This window comes from Salvia miltiorrhiza, chromosome 4 (genome assembly GCF_028751815.1).
Source record: "Salvia miltiorrhiza cultivar Shanhuang (shh) chromosome 4, IMPLAD_Smil_shh, whole genome shotgun sequence".
In the NCBI taxonomy this organism is placed as follows: Eukaryota; Viridiplantae; Streptophyta; class Magnoliopsida; order Lamiales; family Lamiaceae; genus Salvia; species Salvia miltiorrhiza.
In genome coordinates, this window is record NC_080390.1 from 10,303,601 (window position 1) to 10,323,242 (window position 19,642).

At 38.1% G+C, this 19,642-nt stretch overlaps 2 long non-coding RNA genes and 1 other non-coding gene across 3 annotated transcripts; 2 read left to right on the top strand and 1 right to left on the bottom strand.

The window, feature by feature from the left end:
* The first annotated feature begins 1,532 nt into the window (after positions 1 to 1,532).
* LOC131024051 (small nucleolar RNA R71) lies at positions 1,533 to 1,639 on the top strand. The gene has a single exon (XR_009101646.1). It is a non-coding gene; the product is annotated as a small nucleolar RNA R71 (small nucleolar RNA).
* Positions 1,640 to 14,186: 12,547 nt separating this feature from the next.
* On the bottom strand, positions 14,187 to 17,226 carry LOC131022664 (uncharacterized). The gene is made up of 2 exons (XR_009101375.1): positions 14,968 to 17,226; positions 14,187 to 14,557 (listed from the first exon to the last, which is right to left on the bottom strand). It is a non-coding gene; the product is annotated as an uncharacterized LOC131022664 (long non-coding RNA).
* On the top strand, positions 14,466 to 19,422 carry LOC131022665 (uncharacterized). The gene is made up of 3 exons (XR_009101376.1): positions 14,466 to 14,605; positions 18,577 to 18,639; positions 19,194 to 19,422. It is a non-coding gene; the product is annotated as an uncharacterized LOC131022665 (long non-coding RNA).
* The last annotated feature ends 220 nt before the right edge of the window (positions 19,423 to 19,642 follow it).

Genomic DNA, 19,642 nt, shown 5'->3' on the forward strand with positions numbered 1-19,642 from the left:
GTAGCTCATTCTTCTCAACCTCTTCATCCTCCGAATTTGCTAGAAAACTGTCAGCCAAATTAACCACTTCATTCTGGAGAACTTCCTTTGGTGGAGGTTTCTTGAAAATCACAGTTTCCCCATAGGCTCCCAATGTCATCGTCCCCCTTTGCATATCTAGCTTTGCTCCACATGTGGCAAGGAAAGGTCTCCCTAACAGCAAAGGCATCTTTGGATCCTCCAGAATATCCAACACTACAAAGTCGACTTGGAAGAAAAAATCACTCACCTTCACAAGCACATCTTCCGCAACTTCTAGAGGTTTAGAGCAAGACTTATCAATAAGCTGAATTGTCTTGTTGGTTGGCTTCAAATCCCCCAGCTGCAACTTCCTATACACTTTCAGAGGCATGACATTTATGCTTGCTCCGGTGTCACACATCACTTTCTCAAACAATGACTTTCCAATCTTCACAGGACTATTGAAGCTGCCCGGATCTTCTCTCTATGGAGCCAACTGATACTCCTTCACTGCGAGCACTTCCTCAAATTCATTGAATGCACTCTTCTTTTCCATCACAGCCTTCACAATTTGCACCTCATTTGGCTTGTTTCTCAAGATCTCCACGGAAGGAATATTCACTGCCAACTTCTTAAATGTCTCCAAAAATTTGGAGCTTTGCTCATCTAATCTTGGCCTCGGGAATGGAAGAGGGGGAGAAACAGAAATACCTTCATCCTCAACTGAACTATCAACCACCCGTATGGAATGACATTGCTGATTTTGCTGAGGCTGTTGATGTTGGCTCTTCGGATTGAACTGAGTGTTGCTAGGAAATTGGTCTGGCTTGTGTTGCGCAGCTGCTTGGTTAGCCATCTGACCAACTTGAGTCTCCAATATCTGCACTTGCTTGGACAGTGCTGAAAAATTATTTCCAATTTGACCTACTTGAGACTCCAAATTGGTCATCCTTGTATTAACAGTTGTCTTCATACTAGACACCTCTGTTAAAACCTGCTGCATCATATCCTCAAGCGATCCCTTCTTCGGCTCATTTATAACTCCTCCACTAGACACAGAAAACCCAGGTGGAGGCTGCACAGCATTGTTAGGATTTGAATAGGAAAAATTTGGATGATTTCTATTATTGGGATGATAAAACGGATTTCCGCCTTGATGCCCCTGATAGCTTGGTCTATTGACTTGGTACTGCTGCTGGACATAATTAGCATCCTCAAACTGTGAAACATCAGATAAACTCGGCTGCTGAGGAATTTTTGCTAGCAGTGCTTTTCTCTCCAACTCATACTGCTTTTGAAGAGCTTCATATTTCTCCTTAAAATCATCTCTCTCCTCATGCACAGCTGCAATTCTTCTCGTAGAATTTATGTCATTCGGCCACTGATAACTATTGGAGGCCATCTCTTCTATCACACGATAAGCCTCCCTTGTATTTCTATGGAGAAGACATCCACCTGCAGTAGCATCCACCATACTTTTCGTTAGACCAGTCAAACCATTATAAAAGTGAATGATCTGCTGATCCTCCGTGAAACCATGTTGTGGACAGTTCCGGAGCAGCTCACGAAATCTTTCCCAGGCATCATGAATGGTCTCATCTCCTAGCTGGGAAAAGTGAGAAATCTCCGCAATGATTTTCTGAGCTTTAGAAGCAGGAAAGTATTTTGCCAGGAAAGCTCTACACAAATCCTCCCATCCAGTAATAGCACTTCTGTCCAAACTCTTGAACCACTCCTTCGCTCTGTCCCTGAGAGAGAATCCAAACATCTTCATTCTGATGGCATCTGGTGGCACTCCATTCTGCTTAATAGTGTCGCAGATATCTAGAAACTGAGTAATGTGAGCATGCGGATTTTCAGAAGTCGTTCCACTAAACTGTTCAGCTTGCACCATGTTTATCAATCCCGGCTTCAGCTCGAACGTGGTAACCTGCACAGTTGGTCCCCATCTGCCTCCTTGAAATTGATCAACCTGAGGCTGATACATGTGATTCAGTGGTGGCTCTGGTGGAGGAACCCGGTTGCGCCCGCTCTCATCTCTCTCTTCATCAAGCTGCCTCTGAAGGTTTGTCACTGTTCGCATAAGGGTTTCAAGATCCACGTTATTCTGTTGCTCTGCCATTGCTTGCTTCTTCTTTTCGCGGTTGTCTCTTTTATGCTGCTTTTCGATTTCCAAATTCAAAGGTACAAGATGTTCCTTTCCTTTGGATCTCGTGATCATACACTCCTGAGACAACAAACAAAAATCAGAAACAGAAACTAAAAACTAAAAACAAAATAAAATAAAAATAAAAACTTATAACGCCTGAAATAATGCTTAAGTCTAGTCAGAAATATTAAAGTAAATTCTAAATAGTCCCCGGCAACGGCACCAAAAAGTTGATCGCTAATTTCTTAACAACAATAACTGCAACTAAACAGTGTAATTGTAGCACAGAAATAGCAAGTCGAGTATCGTATCCACAGGGACTATTATAACGAATCACCTTAAGTAATCCTAACCAAACTCTAGTAATATTCAGGCAAACTCAAATAAGAACGAAGAATAAAACTAAAATCAAAACAAAGCAAATAAAATATGATAAAAACTCAAATAATTAAAGACTCTAACCCTAGGGATGTACTTTTACTAATCAATTACATGCATTTAATCTATTGATTCAATTATCAATTTAATCCAACCTGATGAGAGATCACAGAACTATTCACAAGCTTCTCTAACGAACACCTATGAAATTAAGTAGATTAATTTACCCCCCTTCACATTCAAGACTCCAAGGAATAAATTAACTCCCAAGCGTACACAAAGAATAGCTCCCTATAGTTTCTCCTATCCCATTCAAGTGTCAAGGCTACTACTATAACATGCATTCCTGAATCGGCTGAACAATTATCGCATTCAAGACTCAAACTGAACAGCTAGACATGTAAATTATTGGCCAAATAATTCACAAGAAATTAAGCACCAGGAATCATGAATCACAAGTTGGAAGACAAATTGATATCAATAAATCATACACACATAATTAACCAGCTATGTACAAACCCTAGGTTCACATGAAAGAAATAGCTGGACATCATAAAATAAAATAAAAGCATAAATAAAAGAAAGCAATTGAAATAAATAAAATAGATAAAACCCGGAAGAAATTCTTGATGAACAGCTTGAATCTTGAATCTTGCAGGAAAAGAAATCTAATCTATGAAAGCATTAAAATCCTAAGTCTAAAACTAAAAAATCTGAAAAGAGGTAAAGAGATGTGAAAAGATGTGTCTAATAGGTCAGGAAAAGGACCTATATATAGGCACAAGAGATAAATACAGTGTAGAACTCGAAAATACTGAGAAAATATAAAAAACCCGAAAATTCCCGAAAATTCGGAAATTTCCGTCAACACTATTCACTGCTGCGCGCGATTTTCTTGGTTTGGCCATAACTTTCTCGTCCAAACTTCAATTTATGATCCGTTTATGCTCACGAACTCCTCTTGAGACGAACTACAACTTCTATTTCTGACAACGTTTCCAAATTCCATCTCAAAAATCCTGTAAAATCCATCAAAGTTCGAGCAAGTAACATAGTTCACAAGATAAAGCAATAAAAGCACAAAACAATCATCCAACACTCAATTTCCTATAAAATTAACATCATATGAACACTAAAAACCATGGAAACATGAGAGTTATCACTTTTTCTAACCAGACTCCGCGGATCCCATAGTCTTGTAATCAACGAGACTATCTGCAGCGGCAATGGCGGACGGCAAATCTTTGACCCCTTGCCTCCTCAACTCGGTCTGGGCCCAAGTTTGCAATCCCGCCAAGAAATTGAATAGCTTATCTTCCTCGGACATCTCACAAATATCCAACATCAAGGAACTGAACTCCTTAACGTACTCACGAACGGACCCTGTATGCTTGAGTTTCCTCAACGCATCCCTTGCAATCCACGACGTGTTGTGAGGAAAGAATTGTTCCTTCAACTCCTTTTTCAAATCTTCGCACGATTCAATCCTATTCCAGGCATGGTTCTCCCCAGACTGTCGGGACCGCCACCACAATTCCGCATCACCCGACAAATACATAGTGGTGATTGAAACCTTCTCGTCATCTGTAACATGAGTCGCCTGAAAATATGACTCCATGTCCCAAATGAAGTTCTCTAACTCCTTGGAACTTCGGGTTCCCTCGAACGATTTAGGGTTTTGGAATTCTCACCTTTGACGTAGAATGCATAGCCTGCTTCATAACGTGCAACTCATCAAGGAGGCGCACGACTTTCATCCCCATCTCCTTGATTTGGTTGTTTGCTTCTTCCTCACAAGAAACAAATTGGGATTCCACAAACGAAGGCATGCCTTCTATTGACTTCCGTCTTTTCTCAACCGAAGCTTGAATGGTGTCAAGCATGGTCTCCATCTCCCGCATCCGCTCAAGGACATCAACTCGTGTGGAAGTCTCTGGAGGCGTCCCCATCGAGCTCTGATTCACTCACTCCTCAAAAGCGATGAACTCGCGATTTTGAACCATCTCCGTCACAGCAACGCAGCAAATCCGACGGGACCAGAGCCAACCTGGCTCTGATACCAAATGTCACAAGGTTTTCTTTCGGACTAGAAATTTTTGCCTTGTGTGGCACCGAAGACGCACGCTAGATCAGCCCTCAATCCTCACCAACACTCATGTATAGTTTATAGTGAGATTTACTTTCGTGCAAGCAAAATTAGGCAATCAGAATCACAAGGGACATAATCATAAAAGCAACGTAAGGACACAAGCATATACGGGCAAACTCACGCCCAACCTTTGTATTACTCACAATTCAGACAAAGGATTACTCACAATTAGACTTTAAAATAGGATCTATTATATGCCATTAGATTTCAATAGATCAACGGATGGATCTTCTCCACAATTTATGCAGGTAATTTTCGCATAAATGAATTATTTGGTAGAGAAGTAATTTTACTCTTTTTATAAATATCCTTCCCTTAATTTGTGGGATTACAATTAAGTGTATCTTATTCTCTCTAAAAATATATTTTCTATTTCTAAACCTAAATCACCCGTAAGCAAAAGAAACTGATTTTCTTCACGTCAGACCTTCTCAACATCCTAGAAATATTATGGAGAACAACGGTATGTGATGATTTTTTTCTTCATATGTCAGATTTTATTCTTAATCTATATACAATTCTCTTTAATCTATTCTCTATTCCACATGTTTTTTCCAATCCCATTGAAAATGTTTATTAACGATTATTGTCGATTAAATTTTTCCCTCATAAATTTCATGTCTATGAAAATTGTTCTTCTTTTGTTATTTTGAAGTGTGTATGATTGAGTTTTTCGAAATGTATAATAGAATTGAATTGCAATGTGTATTTCATGAGATAATGTATTGGTATCATGGTGAAATGATATGAATTATGGGGAAGAACAATTACTGATATGTCTCATCCCTGAACTGCATGAACCAGTATAAATTAAGCCATATCAATATTAGTTTGTCGGAATAGTATGAATTATTATATGCCGGAATGTTTCACTCTTTCGGAAATGTATAACAGAATTTAATTGTAGTGTGTATTTCATGAAGTAATATATTGTTAGAATGTTGATTTGGTACGAATTATGAAGACACATGCATCTAATACGTATAATTCATCATGCATTCATTTATAATTCATTATTTTTGAATCGAATGAATCATTCATGATATAGCATGAATCAGTAAAAATTCAGTGGATTCACATAGTATGAACTATGTGGCTAATTAAAAGATACATTATTTGTCATATATGTACAACAATAATTCATGTTAAATAATTCAGTGGATTCACATAGTATGAACTATGTGGCTAATTAAAAGATACATTATTTGTCATATATGTACAACAATAATTCATGCTAATTAAAAGATACATTAAAAGTCAAGAGTATATTCTGGTGTGATTCTATAGGTTTACAGAACTATAGAATTTTTGGAGATGCTGTTTCTTTTGATGCAACGTACTCCACCAACAGGTTTTTTACTCATGCCCTAAATATAATATAATGTTGTTTCACTCGTTAATTTGTATGATTCATCACTAATGGTTAAAAATTTATATTGTTACTCTCATTAGGTACAACATGATTTTTGCACCCTTTACTGAAAAGGATAATCATGGTGGATGCGTGACTTTTGCAGCTGTCTTACTGACTAGGGAGGATGTCAGCTCCTACTCGTGGGTACTTAAGCAGTTTGTGGATTGTATGGGACAAGCCCCTACTATGTTGATTACTGACGAAGACCCCGCATTGAAAATTGCCGTTGAAAATGTGATGCCTGATACCAGATACAGATTCTGTATATGGCACATCATGATGAAGGTTGCACAAAAACTACCCATATCATTGAGAGAGAATGCTGAGCTGACGAGCAAATTATACGAAGTGGCGTGGTCAGAGCTTGACGAACCTGAAGAGTTTGAGGCGAAGTGGTCTGATGTTATTAACGAGTATGGTCTAGAAGATTATTCGTGGTTGTGAGATATGTTTGCCAAGAGGACATTTTGGATCCCAGCGTTTTTCCGCGACCTAAGTATGAGTGGTTTGTTCAGAACGACGTCCATGTCGGAAAGCGAGAATAGTTTTTTCCATAAGTACTTGAATCACAATTCCAACTTGGCTTTCTTCTACATCCATTTTGAGAGCGCTATGCAGGCACAAAGGCATTCGTACAAACAACTATGCATGATTGACCAAACAACCACACCACTCTTGATGTCAAACAGCCCAATTGAGCAGCATGCATCTAATATATACACCAAGAATATTTTCTTGGAAGTGCAGGTAGAGATTACCGATGCATTCAATCGTTGCTACATTAAGTCTATGGACACAGGCCATGAACAACATAAGTATGCTGTTGATGATCGATTAGATGGTGTATTCTTCGTGGTGCATAACATGAGTGCGGACACCATAGTTTCTTCATGCAAAAAATTTGTCAAATTTGGATTGGTTTGCAGACATATGTTCGTCGTGATGCGTAATACTATGCTGAAAGCTATCCCGCAAAAATATATTGTTGATAGATGGTTGAAGGATGTGGGGGCCAGTGTGATTGCATCTAATGGTGGAAAAGCTCAAAACAGGCCATTATTTTCGGAGGCATTTAGATGCATTGCTATTGCCGAAGGGAATAAATCTTTAACCGAATCTCTTCTGCATGAATTGAAAAGTTGGGCAGATGCGAACGAGACGCAGCCAGCAACTTCTGCATCTACTAAGGAAAGGACGTTCCAGATATATAATTTGGCCAGATTCATTCTAACATATAAAAATTAATCTCAAAATATATGTACGAATTATCAGCCACATATATATGATTATTAAGTATGAACTAAAGTATTCCATTGCATGGTGAGAGTGAATTATTAGTATATTAAGTATGAACTAAAGTATTCCATTGCATGCTTAGGGCTGAGCAAAACCAAACCGGAACCGCCAAACCGAACCGAACCGAATCGAACCGGGCGGTTTGGTTCGGTTTTTGTAGTGAAAACGGTGCGGTTTGGTTTGAAAATTTTCAAACCGCCAGTTTTCGGTTCGGGTTCGGTTTGGATAAAACGGTGCGGTTTATAAACCGAACCGAACCGAAATTTTTAATAATTTATTATAATATATTTTATAAATAATTAATATTAATAATATTAGTAGAATTTATTTTGCAACCCTATTCTAATTTCAGCCCTAGCAGCCGCACGCCTCGCCTCCCTTTCCCCCATTGCAATTCAGAATTCAAGTTTCAATTTCCCTCCTCCCACTTCCCGTCGGGCCGCCGCCGCAGCGCCACCGCCACCCCACCCCATTCTGGCAGAAGGCGACTGCCATCCCCACCAACAATCGCCGACCCAAGATCCCTGGACCCTGCCGGCGCCGCCTCTTCCAGCAGTCGCGAGACTCACGACTCGCCCAGCCATCCCGCGACTTCCCGTCGCCTAGAGAGACCGAGCCTCGCCGCCCCACGCCGTGGCCCAAGCCTGCCTCGCCGTGGCCCAAGCCTGCCTCGCCGTCGGCCCGTCGTTAGCAACTTTTCAACATTACAAGCTTTAAATGATATTACCCATTAAGATATTTTTTATTCGATACATTTCAACTATTTTAGTGTTAGCTGGCAAAGTAATTATATTTCTTAGTTTATGAAAGGTGCAAAGTGGACAAGTAGACCTAGGTTTGGTGTTTGGATTTATTTGCACGGCAAGGATAATTTGCAGTTAATAGATCTGAGTTAACATGTTTTAAATATGTTCTCTCATTTTCTCTCCTTTTATTTTGTCCTCGTATATTTCCTTGTCCTAATATACTGTCTGGATAATATTTATTTGTTATGTATGGCTGAAGTTACAGTAGACAGTAGTTATTCAAATTTGTTGTGTTACTTGTGTATGGCTGAAATTGGGTTATTTTCATAGATGGCGGACTCAAGTTCTAAAGAAAAGCCATCACAAACGAGTGGACCTGCAGAGCCTCAAGCTGAGACGGGTGAAGCTGAGACAGGTGATGAATCAACAACGAACACAAACAAGGGGACTATGAACAAGCGTTCTGATGTTTGGCCTCACTTCACCATCTTTTATGACGGGCTTAAAAGAAAAGCAAAGTGCAATTATTGTGGTAAGCCTTACATGTCTGAGTCTAAAAAGCATGGCACATCTACACTAAGGAATCATCTTAATGTTTGTAAGAAGCATCCTGCTAGTGTAGACTTAAAGCAATCCCAATTATCTTTGCAAACAATACATGAAGGGGATGGTTGTGTTGAGGGTAGCCTCACGGCTTGGAGGTTTGATCAAGAGTTTTGTAGAAAGAAATTGGCTTCAATGATAATTAAAGATGAATTGCCCTTTAGGCATGTCGAGGGGGAAGGGTTTATTGAGTTTGTTGCTGCTCTACAGCCAAAATTTAAAATCCCATCACGTTGGACTGTGTCAAGGGATTGCCAACAACTCTTTTTAGATGAAAAATTGAAACTAAGGCAGTTTTTCAAAAAAACAGGTCAAAGTGTGAGTATTACCACCGATACATGGACTTCTCTACAGCATTTGAATTACATGTGCATCACTGCTCACTTTGTTGATAATGAGTGGAAATATCATAAGAAGATAATCAATTTCTGCACAATTGAAAGTCATAGAGGTGAGGAATTGGGTAGACAATTAGATGGTTGTCTTCGTGAATGGGGAATTTCAAGAGTGGTGTCAATCACAGTGGATAATGCCTCTTCAAATGATACTTGCATTCAATATTTGAAAGGAAGATTGAGTTCTAGGGGTGCTACATTTGTTAAGGGGAAATATTTGCATATGAGGTGCATTGCTCATGTTATTGCTTTGATTGTGAAAGATGGTTTGAAAGAAGTCAATCCATCAATTGAAAAAGTTAGAGATGCAGTTAAGTTTATTAAACAGTCTCCCGCTAGAATTAAACGGTTCAAAGAATGTTGTGTGGCTGAGAATATTGAATGCAAGAGTATGTTGTGTCTTGATGTGTGCACTAGATGGAATTCCACTTATTTGATGTTGAGTGTTGCATATAATTTTGTTAAAGCTTTTGAGCGCTTTGAGTTGGAAGATCCATATTATCGAGTTGACCTTCCCAATGGTTCCCCAAATAGTGGTGATTGGGCAAATGTTAAAAGAATGATTGATCTTTTGTCCACTTTCTATCATCTTACTATAAGGATTTCGGGGTCTTTGTATGTTACCTCGAATAAGTTTTATGATGAGATTAGTAGGGTGAAGTTGTTGTTGAAAAAGTGGATGACACATAATGAACAAGATGTTGTTCAAATGGGTGTGAAAATGATGGCAAAGGCTGAGAAGTATTGGGGAGATCCATTGAAAATGAACAAACTTATATATGTGGCCGTTGTTGTAGATCCAAATTATAAGTTTGAGTTCATTGAATATGCACTTGTTGAGGAGTATGGGGATGAAATTGGCAACAAGATGGCCAAAGGTGTGATGGATTCCATGAAAGAGCTTTTTGATGCTTACAAAGAGAAATATCAATCTCGAGGTGATACATCATCAAGCAATATTCATGAGAATGTTGAATCTTCTACTATCAATGTGGATTCTTTCATTGAAGCGGAGAGCATGGGTGATAGATTCAAAAAACAAAAGATGCAACAAGATGGTTCATCAAGCAAGAAGAGTGAGTTGGATATATACCTTGAAGACAAGAATGATGTGACTACGGAAGAAAAGGCTTCTTTCAATATCCTAAGTTGGTGGAAGAAAAATCAACATAGATATCCTATTCTTTCACACCTTGCTCGAGATGTATTGTCAATGCCAATTTCCACGGTTGCTTCGGAATCCGCCTTTAGCTCCGGAAGTCGAGTGCTTGATCCTTTTAGGAGTTCTTTAGGTGCCGAAACTGTGGAGTGTCTCATATGCACCCAAGATTGGACTAGAAGATCAAGACAACCAATCACAATTGAAGAAGATTTGGAAAGCATTGAAAAACTTGAACAAGGTTAAAATATTTTAAATATTTTGCCCTATTCTTTGATTCTTGATTTCATACTCACTAATTTGTTGTTGGTTTTTACTTTTGTAGGTATGAAGAGTGTTGGCACAAGTGGGGTTGGGACCACCACTTTGGACTCCATGGAAGTAGAGGGGTGAAGATTGAAGATAATGAACAAGAAGACATGTTTATGATTCTTGTTATATTGCTTATTATGCTATTTATGTTTTGGAATTGTAATTTGATATACTTTGCATTTTATTTTGTTGTGGTCTTGTGGACTTGTAGTTGTGTGTGTGGATTATATTTGTGGCGAACATTAGGTATGCATTTTGTGGACTTTTAAGTATGCATTTTGTTGAATTTATGCATTTTAAGGGCTGCCAAAATATTGTTAACAGGTTTTTGAATAAAAAAAAAAAAAAAATGGAACGGTTTTAGGCCAAACCGAACCGAACCGAACCGAAATTTTACGGTTCGGTTTGGTTCGGTTTTTTCAAATAAAACGGTTTGGTTCGGTTTGAAATTTTAGTTGGCGGTTTGGGTTCGGGTTGGGCGAAACGGTTCGGTTTCAACCCAACCCGCCCGAATGCTCACCCCTATGCATGCTTACGACACATTCATATAAACTTAATAATTCATACATCTCGATTTTTCATTACACCAACTTAATAAATCATACAAACACATACATTACACCTACATAGTTCGTACACATGTGATGTATCAATAAATCGTATGAATAACTTATAAAATTTAGCCACCCTAGATAATTCATGATAAATCTCAATTACTCGTCCAGTCAACACACATAATTCATCCGATCCAATAACACTTACTTGCACACTTGCTTTTGTTTTTGGGCGAATCCGTTTTTCATTCCTCCGCCGGCTTCACAACTGCAAAAATTTAAATAAATTACTCAACCTATATTTTTAAAGACATCTGCACAATATAAATCGAACATAAAACGTGACAAATAGTACAGCACGACGCCATAACTGTATTCCAAATAACACAAGATGACAACAAATCTAAAAGGATAATAGGTGAAGTTGGAAATCACAAAACTATATACCATAGGGACCACCGATACTTTAAGTAAAGCATAATCTTTGGTTTTATAAGGAAATTGGGTCATCTATGAAAACGACATCTCTTAAAACTAAACAAGGGAGAAAACAACATATATAGCCCCATTTTTGAATTTTTCTCTCCCACAGACATATGATTTGGTTCACTCTTAAAAGTTTTGGGTTTGTTGTATCAAGTACCAATAATAATTCAATCAAAAATAAAAAACTCACCATTCTTACTTCCTTTAGTTCTCGCCATAACCTTCGAATGCTTTGCTAAATCAGTCGATCTAGACGAGAAGCAAGATATTGCACCGAATGCACTACCACTAAATTGAGTTTTTTTTTTGTTCCCTCAAAATCGAGCGTAACCCAAAACCCTATAAGTTGGTGCGAATAATTAATAAAATTGGTGAGAATAGTTGTCAAGCCATTAATTATCGGATGGAATCCCAAGAATCTGAAAGGATTTTCTCAAGAATTATTTTCTCATTTTCCAAGTAAATAATCTTGATTCATTTTCCTAAGAGATTTGCTATGATTGCAGGATATCCATATCACAGAAGAGAGAGATAAAAAATCAAACACCAAATATACCCTTATGCGATAAAGTTAAATGAATTATATGCATAACTGATTAAAATGTAATCGCCCCTAATTATTAAATCTGAGTCGTCCAAGATATTATATAGATGGTTAGGATTAGTTTCTATTTTAAAATCTAAGGGGAGTTTTGTAGTAGCCCGCTCTTTTATTTATTATTAAGACCAATAAATGCGATATTTATTTATTGCATCTTTCAGTTTATAAATCCAGTGATTGTTTATCGGATAATACAACTCAGAATCATGTATTAAATGTCTTCGCATGAGGCGATCGCGATTGAATTATTGAAGCAGTCAAATTTATTTTCTAATTCAATAACTGACTTAGCAAAGTCAAGTTATTAATTCACATACGATAGAAAGAGTATTTCTATTATTTACTTGAAGTCGTGATTAATTTCTGACTTATAAAATGAGTTATAAAATATGTAATTTGTTGAGAGTTATAACGAAGCGTCGTTATCTGGGAACCCGAAATTAGTATTACAGATTAGGGATGCCACGGTTCAACCGGGACCGGCGGGCCAACCCTGAACCAGCCCGAAAGTCAACAGTCCGGGCCCGGACCGTTGACCACGGGCCGGTTCCGGGACCGGCCCGCCAAGGAGATCGGTCCGGTTACGGTTCAAGGGGAGGGCGGCCCGCGGCCCGCCGGGCCGGCCCTGAACCGTCGGGCTCGGCCAATTTTTTATATTTTTTTTAATTTTATATTCAAATCTTAATCATTTTAACTAAATGTAGTTTCACTATTTATAGTGTACTACACATGGTAGAGAATCCTACATTTTTCAATGAAGGATAATGTAGCTTCACTATTTATAGTGTACTAAACATGGTAGAGAATCCTACATTTTTCAATGTGGGATAATGTAACTTCACTATCTATAATGTACTACACATTGTAAAGAATTCTACATTTTCAATGTGGGATCACTCAACCTAACTTATAAATATATAACTTATATTCATGTAATAACTTATAACTTCTAAATATATAACTTATAACTTGAATTCATTTGAATTATTTATAGATTATGTAATTTGTATCCTTGGTACATAGAATAAATTCAATAAAGATATCTATTTTTATGAATTCATTTGAATTTTTGGTTCTCAATGTGTTAATTAATTTTCCTTTATTTTATTTCAATTCAATTGTCATTTAAAAAAAAGATGACATAAAAAATATTATTATATTATTAAGATTTTTAAGTTGAGTAAATTTGAAAATTATTTTACTTGGTAACTTGAGTAATTTCAAGCTTTAAAAAACAAAACATCTATTTAAAAATTATATATTTATATGACAATAATATATAAGTTATTAAGTAATTTAAGACTTTAAGTTGAGTAATTTTAACATTTTAAGTTTTTAACATCATAATTTATAAAACTATATAGTATAAGTTGAGTAATTTTAATATTTTTTTTCAACATTTGTAAAGTAAAAACTATTAAATGAATATAAGTTATAAGTTACAAGTTATATATTTATAAGTTGTAAGTTATATATTACATGAATATAAGTTCTATATTTATAAGTTAGGTTGAGTGATCCCACATTGAAAAATGTAGTATTCTTTACAATACGTAGAACACTATAGATAGTGAAGCTCCATTAAGTTGAAATTATCCCACATTGAAAAATGTAGGATTCTCTACCATGTGTAGTACACTATAAATAGTGAAACTACATTTATCCCACATTGAAAAATGTAGGATTCTCTACCATGTGTAGGACACTATAAATAGTGAAGCTACATTTAGTTGAAATTAACACAAATCATTTAATTTCATTAAAAATAAAAATAATACAAAAAAAAAGTGAAAAACCGGGAACCGCCGGTTTTCGGCCCTGAACCGCCGGTTCAGGGTCCGAAAACCGGCCCTTCACATTTCATCCGGGCCGGTTCCGGTCCGCCGGTTCGGGCCCGGAACCGGCGGTTCCTGAACCGGCGGCAACACTATTACAGATACAGAATGACCAACACTGAAGGATTTTATTCATCACATCACAACTTACTATTCCCTTCATCCCTATTTCCTACCTACTACATCAAGAAAGCAAACCAAAAAAAGGGAAAGAAAGGGGACGTGGTATGTGTGTGCAGAATAGCTGCAACAGCAGCCTTCAAGCCACTCTCCCATCCCTTTAACCATGCCAAGGTACACATAGGTGTCAATCAGCCACCCTATGACAGCCATCTCCTCAGTCACCCACCACCTCCACCATCTTCGATTCTTTAAGGCTACTAGCCAACACTCCTTGCCTTCATTCTCTGTTTCTTCAGCCACCAAAGTGAGGAGAATTCATTAAGCTGCTGCTCTGCCAACTTGAAGAGTCCCCATCGTCTGCATTCAATATCAATAACAACAGCCACCAACACCAAATATTTGCAGGTAAATACTAAGCTCAGCTTATTCAAATCCAGTGCATGCATCCTACCATCAATCACATGTTTGAATAAAAATACAGAGTATACAGATGAGTATATGCATAAAGGATGAGTATATGCATAAAGGGACTTAGCAATCACACGAAGTTAGTTTATATACGTGTTCTTCATGAGACAAATGCATTAAGAACTCTTATCAAACAGATGCAATCACATGCCTAGTATTGATCTCTCGCATTTAGCAATATAGGAGCCAAGAGAGTTGAGTTATGAACTGCCAAAAAACTAGAAGTTCTTCACATCAGAGTATTACTGAACTTAGCATTTAGGAGGGGAGGGAGGTTTATTCAAGGTATTTTGCTGTACCTGATTTTTCATTGAACGGGGACGGATGCCGGTTTGATGTCGACGCTAACCGCGAGGAAAAGGAGGGGGCTGACTGCCCTGCTCCCCTGGACTTCAAGAAGAGGGCGCGACGACCCTGTTCTGCCGCTCATCGAAGGCTCGGAGAGATGGGAGAGTACCCCTCGCCGGAGCCGTACAGTGCCCACGACTTTTGCCGAAGCCGAGGTGAGCCCCGGGCTCAACCTCGAGGAAGAGAAGGCGGAGGTCGTCGGGCTCAGAAGAGGTTACTCCGCCTAAACCGAGAGGAAAAGAGAGGGAGGCTAGGGCTAACCGCGTCGGCAGGAGGTAGAGCTAGGGCTCAACGGAGAGGCCATTTCCGGCCAAGGAAAGCGCGGCGGTGCTGTAATGCTTAACAGCGGCGGCCTCGCCGGAACCGGATGGGCGAAGTAGCAGATTGAGTTTGAGAAGAGGATTAGGGCTCCGTTTCGTTTCCAATTGACAATGTGTGTTTTCTGAAATTTGGGGATCGGGAGGAAAAGCACGAGAAAAGAGGACGGACGAAGGGCGTGACGGCAGGGAAGATGAGGACGCCAAATGGCCGTCGCCGGCGGCGCGGCTTTCAGAGGCGGCGACTTTCGAGAGAGAGATCGCGAAACAGGGAGAGAATGCGAGAAAGGAATGGCGACAATAGTTGAGAGAAGAAACGCCGGATTTCAGAGTGGCGGAGGCGGCCGTTCGCCGGTGCTAAAAGAGTCAGCGGCGGCGACGAATTTGGCATGAAGAAGAGAGTGTTGATCCTTTCAGCCGTTCCTGACTAAAAAAGAAGAGGTGGGCCTCTTGCTTGGGCTGAATTTATTCCTTAAGGTGGGCCGAAATGTTGGGCTGGATTTAATTAGAAAAGGGCTTACTTATTTCCTTAAAGGGTAATTTTAAACATAGCCCCCAATTTTCTCACTATAGCCTCTTATTTTATAAAATAATAAAAATAATTATGATTGTACTAATATACCCTCATAGCCCCATTTAATAATTTACAATATTAATAAATTTTCAAAATTGATTTTCAAAGAACACTGCGTACAACCTCAAACTTTCTATAACCCCCACTCAAATATTTCTAAAATTTATTATTATAGCCTCAACTAAAAATTTAAGAACATGATAATGGAGAAGGAGACGAATACTTTTCTCCCACTGCAGGTCCGCCCCTAGCCCCACCGGCAACTGCCGAAATTTGCTCTTCATTCTCGCTTCCTCCAACAATGGCTGATTTCTTCACAGATAGCGACGATGACAAGGCGGTGGAGGAGCTCTTATCTCAGGTGATGGACGCCACCGTTCTCGAGCAGGTCGCCGCCGTCAACTGCCCCGGTTTCAACGAGGACGGCCTCCCTTCACATCTCCAAACCCGCTTTCAAAACCCCACTCCTCGCTTGACAAAAAGCTTAAATCTTTCACACACATCGGATTTCAAGAAAAACGACGCCGTAGACGAAGCAAAAGCTCCTATTTCTAGTGAAGAAAAGATCGCGTAGAAGAAGTCCACCAAGTGCTTGACAAAAAGCCCAGATGAAAATAGCTGCTTATTTGATGCCGGGATTCCATCACAATCACCTTTCAAAGAAATCCCACAAGGAAAATTGAATAAAAATGCAAGGAAATAATTAGAAACGATGGCGAAGCCGAGTCTGGGGCAGAGGCCGCTGCCTCCCAGCAAGAAGAAGCTGCCGGAGTTCGATTCGTTTAAGCTGTCGTCGCCTCATAAAAGGGCGTGAAGCCGGTACAGGCGCTCGGACCATATCTTTCCGGTTCTGGGCCAAAGCATGTGAGCTCCAGATAGGAGTTCTTGGGGAGCCATTGACTAAGGAGGATATTCAGGAGCTCAGAGAAAGCAAATATGAGTAAAGATTGTATTTTTATTGATTGTTGCTATGTGGCTTTGATAGTTGGTTTTTTGGTTCTGTTTATCTTTTTTGCTAGTGATCTAGTTGTAATTCGCCAATGTGGAAGTGAAAAACCCTGTCCGGGTTCAAAAGTTTCTTCAGATATATGTCTTCAATACCTTTTCTAACCAAACAGATATTTTAGAAGAGAGAGTACAAATATGTGCTAGTTGATGACTAAATCGCAGTCCTTATGTTCGATGCAATAGGTGAAGATTATTTGACTTTGGCTAGCTGCATTATTAAGATTCAGTGGGTGATATAGTCCAAATTTCAGGCCTAGGACACCAATTTGTTGAAAAGTTTGATTACCTCAGTAATGAAGAATTTACCTAGAAATTACATTCTTGGAGTTGCATTTTTCTATAAGGCTTTAAGTTTCTCTGAGATTTGCATCATGCATGCAGGAAAGTGCAGATAATGTAAGTCCAGAATCCAGTTCTCATTCCAAAGATGGTTTGCTTGAATATGGTTTTGTACATATAGATATATGCTGACACCTAAATGCAACTATATAAATAGACTTTTTTTTCTTTTTGTGAGTTGAAACTATATAAATAGATATAGATGATCGCACTAGTAAAGAAGTAAGTTCTTTTATTTATCCATCAACTTGAAACAAACTTAGATACAATTTCTTGAATGCAAAATAAGGTGCACCTCTGCAAGTTGGTAAATTCAATTGAATAAAACAAATATTCATTAGGTGTCGTGACAAATAATTGCTAAGATTTTTCGAAGGAACAAAAAGGAATGTCAGTCTACATAGACACCTGCCTAGTGCCCACAAATTAACTGATTAATATTCTTTCAGAATTGTATAAGAAAACAAAATCATTTGCTGATAAAAATATGAAAGTTGGTTTCGCAGGAGAAACAACACACTCGAAAAAATATATACATATTATGGATCATCTAAGTTTATGATCTTTTCACTTTTAGAGTTTGACTCTATTGGTAAAAGTGCTTTAAAGTCATTGATGCGATCTGAAAAAGGAATATCCCACCCTGTTGCAGCGTTTCTTCTTCTTCTTCCTGCTTTTCTTCCTCCTACGTTTTTCTTCCAGCGTTTTTTTTTTCTTCCGTCTTTAATTAAAATTTTGAATTGGGGCTAAACTGATGGAGTTATTAGGGTTATACGTGACTTATCTGTTAAGAGATTGTACGTATTATTCTTCTTTCAAATTAATCTTCAAAAAATTATTGATTTATTATAAATTTTAAATAGGGCTATAAGGGTATAATAGTATATTTATAATTATTTTTATTATTTTTTTAAATAAGGGGCTATAGTGAGAAAATTGGGGGTTGTGTTTAAAATTACCCTTCCTTAAATGAGCCCAGGTTTGATATTAAGTAGAGTGGACTTATTAGAATTTATTAAATTGGGCCTTTATTATTTCTCCTATATTTAAGTCTAATTGGAGATCAGTTCAACACTCATTAGTTTATTAATTTATGATTATGGATTAAATAGACTAGATCTATTTAATTAGTATGTGGGTTAGAATACTCTAAGATGAATGAATATATTAAGATTAATTATCCGATACCCTAAGACGAGCTTTAATCCTATAGTTCGATTATTAATTAAGGAATATGAGTCATGCATATTTATTTTACGCATTCTCATTTATTTGAGAATTTTCTTCGAGCTAAGGTTTGACCTTATGTTCTCGCATTAAAGGTTAAGCGCAAGGGTAAGAGCTAGTCAAGGAGTTACTGAACTGTAGCAAAGCTTTGCTATCAGGTGGGTTTTACTTTCATATATATATCGATGAGTTTAATGTTATGTTTCAACAAGTTATTTCATTTTAAACCTTTGAACTGAAATTATTTCAACTATTGTCTTGCCATAAATGTTTAAATTTTAGTATGATATCTATCTGCTTTGGCTTTGCCAATGATGCAATCGAATTCGGGTCCTGAGCAGTTGATAGCTATCCTGCCAGGACTAGTGTACACCAGTGACCGTGAGTCATCTAGCGGCTGCTAGGACTAGTGTACACCAGTGACCGTGAATTATCTAGCGGGTTGGTCGGTCAAGTGTTCGTGAGAGGTGGCCACCTTTCCGGCACACAGTTCCAGATATAATAGATTACAAGAGAACTTAGTATGATCAGATGAATTTTAAGAATCACAAATGAATTTAGTAAGCTTGGGCCTTTTAGCTAAAACTCCATTGCTGTACTGTTTATGATGGCATGCCAATTTATAGTTTTTATGCAATCATGTGTATATTTAGGCATATGTACCCACTGAGTACTCTCGTACTCAGCCCTGCATATATTTCTAAATGTGCAGGTTAAGCAGTGGCTGATGAAGATGAAGTGAAGAGCAGAGCTTTTGTCATAAGTTAAATGAATGAACTCTTGGATACATGTCTTCATACATGTAATCAGATTATGTTATTCCGTTGCATACTCTTAGGTTTTATGTCCTTTTAGTTAAGTCGGATTCATCTGAACTTACAAGTCTGTTTGAGTCTTTGTGACTAAACATCAGTTATATTGAATTTTCCCTTCTTTAACAATTATTTTAGTTCGATCCTCTATTATTTGTTCACTCCCTTTCTATTGCCGTTTATAACTGTGTCCTTAGTTACGATTTCCTGGCTTAATTATCCTTAATTAAGTCCAGTCGTGACAAGTTTTTTGAATAGCCCTTCCCTATACATACATACATACATATATATATATATATATATATATATAGGGGAGGGCTATTCAGAAAACTTCCCTTAGACTATAAAA